The sequence below is a fragment of the Tachypleus tridentatus genome, chromosome 2 (genome assembly GCF_004210375.1).
Source record: "Tachypleus tridentatus isolate NWPU-2018 chromosome 2, ASM421037v1, whole genome shotgun sequence".
NCBI lineage: Eukaryota > Metazoa > Arthropoda > Merostomata > Xiphosura > Limulidae > Tachypleus > Tachypleus tridentatus.
In genome coordinates, this window is record NC_134826.1 from 100,131,035 (window position 1) to 100,137,034 (window position 6,000).

At 31.6% G+C, this 6,000-nt stretch overlaps 1 non-coding gene across 1 annotated transcript; it reads left to right on the plus strand.

The window, feature by feature from the left end:
* The first annotated feature begins 2,899 nt into the window (after window positions 1-2,899).
* On the plus strand, window positions 2,900-2,971 carry TRNAE-UUC (transfer RNA glutamic acid (anticodon UUC)). Its single transcript has one exon. It is a non-coding gene; the product is annotated as a tRNA-Glu (tRNA).
* The last annotated feature ends 3,029 nt before the right edge of the window (window positions 2,972-6,000 follow it).

Genomic DNA, 6,000 nt, shown 5'->3' on the forward strand with positions numbered 1-6,000 from the left:
ACAAAAATAAATAAATATGGAAGCTTTATGTCCATTGTATTTTTTAATCTGTGTAAGGCATGGCATGCAGTTAATTATTCTTTTTAAGCGAACGTGACTTTTAAGACCTGGTTGATTTGTGCCAAAAACTCGGTTAGAGATACATTAAGAAGGTTTTGAGAAAACTGGAATTGTCACCAAAATGACTGGACTATGACGTGTGGATTTGGATAACTATTGTTACCTAGTAAACGAGTGCTTGACACATACCAACAACGTCATATGCGATTAAAACATATCGCCATTTAAATTTTATGGAAAGTGGAAGGCTTGTGTTTTATATGAATGGATTAGCAACAGCTCTGTATTCAAGTACTTTCCTGGGGAGTTTGGAGGGAGAGCATCCAGAAGAAGATAGTCGTAAAGTGAAGAGAGGAGCGAGACATTGATTGTATTACCGGTGGCCTGCAATTGTACTTATATTTGTAATAACCTTTTTATGATAGTAGTAAATGATAATTAACTTGTCCATATGGCTTACTTAGTAATAGTGTTTAGTATGGTATGGTTTGACGTGTATTCTATATATATTAATCTATGTATTCAGTAACGGTATTATCATTTGAGATATATGATGATATTGATATGAGTTTGGTGATATCTAATGACTGAGGTGATAACAAAAGAGTATATAAAGAATTAAGAGATAGGAGTCTTATATAGAAGAAACCGCAAACATTGTTTGATATGATGAGAGAAGGTAGGAACATTGAGATCTAATGACGAAATTTTATTAGGGATAAAATCTCATGAAATGAGGAAGGAGTAAAGCATTGTGATAGTTTGAGGTATTTCTTTGTTATTTTTAATGTTTCAAGAAGAATGATGTACATAGCTCATTATGACGAAATATTCTAATTATCTAATGGATTGGAACGCAATGATGATGGCTGACTATGGAAGAAGCATGTTGGGGATGCACATTATCAGTACTGAGAAAAAGTTGTTTGAGCCAACACTGTATTAGAAAAAAAATTGTCACTGGAATATTTATGCAAACTTTTTTAGACACTGAACACGAGAAACAATACGTCAGATTGACGCCGGCGTATCGGAGAAAAAGATACGAAATATGTTTGCATTAACTTGGAAAATTTATAAGTAAGGGCTTAGTCAGAAGTTTGATGTAGGATTGATGTCCAGCAGACGAGGACAGAAACGTGTGAATAGGAGGCTGAGTTATCATATAAGAATTCCTGTTTTGGGCCAGAAGGTTTTGAGTCAGAAGTTGAATTTTGTGTTGCCAAAATCATCTACAGACAGTTCCTGAAAAACTGCCAACCTATAATATGATGCTCAGAACAACCATACCAATGTCTCTCCAATCAATATGTATTGCTTGAGATTCATGTAAGTAATCCAATCAACTAACATGATTAGAAGGATGTTAAGGAGACCTCAAGACGTAAAATTGAACTGAACCTATGTTCTTGTTATTTCTATAAGAAATTACTGAATTTTATAAGAGATTTGAAATGTATTGCAAGCTTATTAAAAACCAAAGTGGATTTTGAATATCAGAGTCATTTCTTTATTCTAAATGTAAACTTCCTGGAATTAATGACTTGTGCACTCCATTCGGAACTGCATATCTGGGTTTAATATAAATCTGCTGTGTCTTGTGGTAAAGTTGAGCTCCAACGACTATTCCATATGGCCTGTCTGTCATATTATGAAAAATCTATTTATTTTATCAGCTGCTTTATCTAATTCTGGCCTGTTTACAACAGAAAAGACAATCAGTGATAGCAACCACCATCAACTCTTGAACTAATCTTAACCAACAAAGAGAGAAATTGATTAATACACTATAACACCCCACAGCTGAAAGGGAGAACTCGTTCAGTGCTGGGTTCTGATCCCAAGACTTTAAGAATACGATTGGAAGCGGAGCATTCTTGTCAAAAGATTATGCCAGGTCTAATAGAAAATAAAATAACTAATTAAATCTAATTTTAAAAAAGTCCAAAGAATAAAAATTATTCTAACATAAGCTTAATTTTAAAAATCGCTGAAGGAAACAGTTAAAATCAATTTCATAAAAAATAATTTCAAAATCCCAACTTAAATAAGGGCTAGTCAAAAAGGTTGTTAAAAGCTGTAGCATACGACTTAAAAATATTGTTCTTACACTAATTTGAAAACGTTATCTATTTTTGCTTTAAAGTCACTTTTAGGGACTAATGACCAAACTCAAAAACAGTAATGTAAAATTAATATTTACTATATTAGTTTCTAACCTATTACTTAAAGTCTGCTTTAGGGCTTATTAAAATTTTCTTTCCAAAAACTTCCTGTATTTTTATATTTTGTTCTATAATCCGTAATTACAGTATAATAGGTTTGAAAGTTTTGAAACGTTCTGTGATAATTAAAAAATGCATAAATAAAGAAATACAGAGAAAAGGAGGAATATTTTGCTAGTCGTTCGTTTGTATTTATTACTTATTCAACAAACTTATTGTATCATTCAGTTCTGTGTAATATATTGTTTTCACTTTAAAGTATATTTTATTTATACGTTGGTTTTATTTTAGTGATAATATTCTACATTTATATTTAAGAACTAACCTTAGAATGCAACTGAATAGATGTTTTACAAACTGTGCACCTACGAGTACTTGGACGACGTTTCCACTTGGACGCAGTGGTCTAATTTAATCATAAGTATAATTTTTAAACAAATTTAACGTTATACAGAATCAAATTTATGTTTTTCTTACCTGTACACCAGTAGTAGTTAGATAACATATTTTTTAAAAAATATATTTACAGTTTATCTAGAAATCTTAAAGTGCATGTTAGTCGGCATGCACAACTAAAAATTTCAGATGTTGTGAACTATACATTTATCTACGAATCCCATGTGGTCTAGTAGCTAGGATACCTGGCTTTCACCCAGGAGACCCGGGTTTGATTCCCGGCATGGGAAGTTTTCATTTGACCCGGCATGGCCAAGCGTGTTAAGGCGTGCGACTCGTAATCTGAGGGTCGCGGGTTCGCATCCCCGTCGCGCCAAAGATGCTCGCCCTCCCAGCCGTGGGGGCGTTATAATGTTACGGTCAATCCCACTATTCGTTGGTAAAAGGTTAGCCCAAGAGTTGGCGGTGGGTGGTGATGACTAGCTGCCTTCCCTCTATCTTACACTGCTAAATTAGGGACGGCTAGCAAAGCTAGCCCTCGAGTAGCTTTATGCAGAATTCAAAAACAAACAAACAATTATCTACGAGCTCAAATCGATCAACAAAAAGCTTCTGAAGTTATTTCCTTTTTCTTATTAGTTAATTTGTAACAATAATGTATTTCTAATTTGATTTAATGTAACTAATTTCCCTGTAAGTAGTTTGCAGAATAAGAACTTTGTCGGCGATACGAGATTATAGTTTGTTTTTTTTTGTGTGTGTTATCAGCATTACGAATTTATTTGTTAGTAAAATTAGACTAAAGAAAAATGCCAAATATTCTGTAATTAAAAAAATTAAAAGATGGTGTGGACGCCTTTTCTAAGATGATTAAGCATAATAATTAATAAAACTCCATATATGACATTAATATTATGTTTTGTCAACATTATATTTTTAGTATGTCACTCAGGGTTTTTCATGAGGGAGAGTGTAGAAGAACACTATGTTTGACATATTCATTGTAAACGACGCGTCTCGCTCAATTCAAAGATCATGAGGTTGATTGGAGCACAACTAAACCAGTAGTAGACGGAACCCAGTTAATTAACAATTGATGCTAAAGCAAAAACATATTGTCTAGTTAATTACTAATGCCAGTTTTTTCATATCTCTAACACAGTTGTGGTTTTTTACAGTTTCCGAGTACGTTAGTTATCAAATTGTAAAACGAATTATGAAAACAGACTGAAACGAGTGTCACTCTCATTTATTGTCTAATATTCATTAATTTTCAAAATTTCTTCATGAATTGGAAATTTCTGCTCAACCCAAATCAAAGCAATTGTTATACACACATGCAATTAATGAATAAAGATTTTAACCTAGAATATTTCTACAGCGAAAAACTTGCTGCATTTTTTAGCTTATTCTTGATTCTAAAAAATTCCATGCTTATCTTTAGCCTAATATACGACCTGAAACTCCAGAAATATCATTGAGTCTCTATAGCTTAGTCAACGAGCTATATGCATCTTCATGCATCAGTTTCGCTCAATACTGGGTCTGTGAAAAGATCAAAGATCTTCTTATTTAGCCTAATCTGGAATCTAAAGGGCTATATGCTTCTTAGCTCAACTCTAGATATGAAACTCTAGATATCGGTTTTGCGTTATAATTGGCTTACAAATTTGAAGAATATCTTTAACTTAAGACTTAATTGTATTTAACATAAATTTTTTTAAGCTTATATAGTCTAAAAAATTATTTGCTTTAATGCTGCTGTTTGTATTTGCCCTAGTAACCAAAACATTCCAGACAAACAATACTGTATTCATACGCCTTAAATCGTGTTTAATTTACACTACGCACTAAACAAATATAGAGTAATAACATTTATCTACATATACTTATACGAAAATCTGAAGCAATGTTTATTGGCATGCTATTCCTTAGAAAACGATTTCTTTTCACATAGATTTAAAGCGACGAACGTTCTACGTATTAATAAATAGTTTTTTGAAGATGTCATAGATGATAGGATAAACGAAAAAGTATTATAAACATCAAACACTGTATGTTTAGAAAATGGCTTTCTTTGATACATATGGATTGTATCTATTTCAGTAAACTCCTCGGTTTTACCTAAACACATTTTTAATTTATTACTGGTTTAAAATCATACACTCATAAAATTTTCTGAAAACAAAGCCACTAAAAAGGATTAAATAGCTGCTAACAAATTAACAAAAGGTATACTCATTAAAACACATGTTAATATACTTTAATGAATACAAATAGGAAATTTCTAGATTTACGAATGTTAGTAAGGTGCATAAAATTAACTACGAATTAGTAATATTTTAATATTCACACATTATCTCATTTCAGACTTTGATTTAATACCTACAAAGTGAATTTTACTCATTAATAGGACGGATACCTCCTTCCTCAAAAAAATAAATTACATGATTAAACTCCTACGCATATATACTTAATCATATTTTACACTATTAGTATCAATATCACATTGTATGTTACATTTTTTGCTTATAATTTACGCAAGAATATACAGGGTGTCCGAAAATTAATCTATCAAAAATAAAGTTAAATAACGTTATTGTTATTTGAGATAAGAACAAAAATTTAATATGAATACAAATAGTAAGTTTGTAAGTTTTATTTTGTTCTTGTTTCTTTGACGAATGAACTGTTAATGGAAATTCGTATCTACACATGCTACAAAAGTTCTTTATTACATAACTACGAGAAACTCCTGGCTTGGTAGAAATGGCTATCTTCTAACAGGATAGAAACTTACCCCACTTTGCTTGAATTGTTAAAATGTTTTTTTAAACCAAACGTTTACTGAGCATGGAACTAAATGACCATCTAGTTCGACAGATTTAACTCCTTTAGATTGTCATGTGTTGGACTTTTTGAAAACAAAGTTCACCATAACAAACCAAAAACACCCAGAAAAACTGCAACATCAGATTTTGGTGCTGATTTTCCATCCTTATTGCTGGGTTGCAAAACGTTTTCTCAGAATTTGAGCACAATATTATACCTCTTATAGCGAATGATGGAAGACATGTAAAGTCCTTTGAATAATAACACTTAACTTTACATGCCTACTACTTGTATTTATATTCAGTTTTTGTTGTTATCTCAAATAATAAAACTTTTTTTTAGTATATTAATTTTCGGACACCATGTATAGTGTCCGGATTTCAAGTAATGTAATTATATAATTCACTTCTAATTGCTTTGAAATAATTCCTTAATTGTCTGACAAATACAGTATATATATATATACGTGTGTGCGTATGTAAACCAA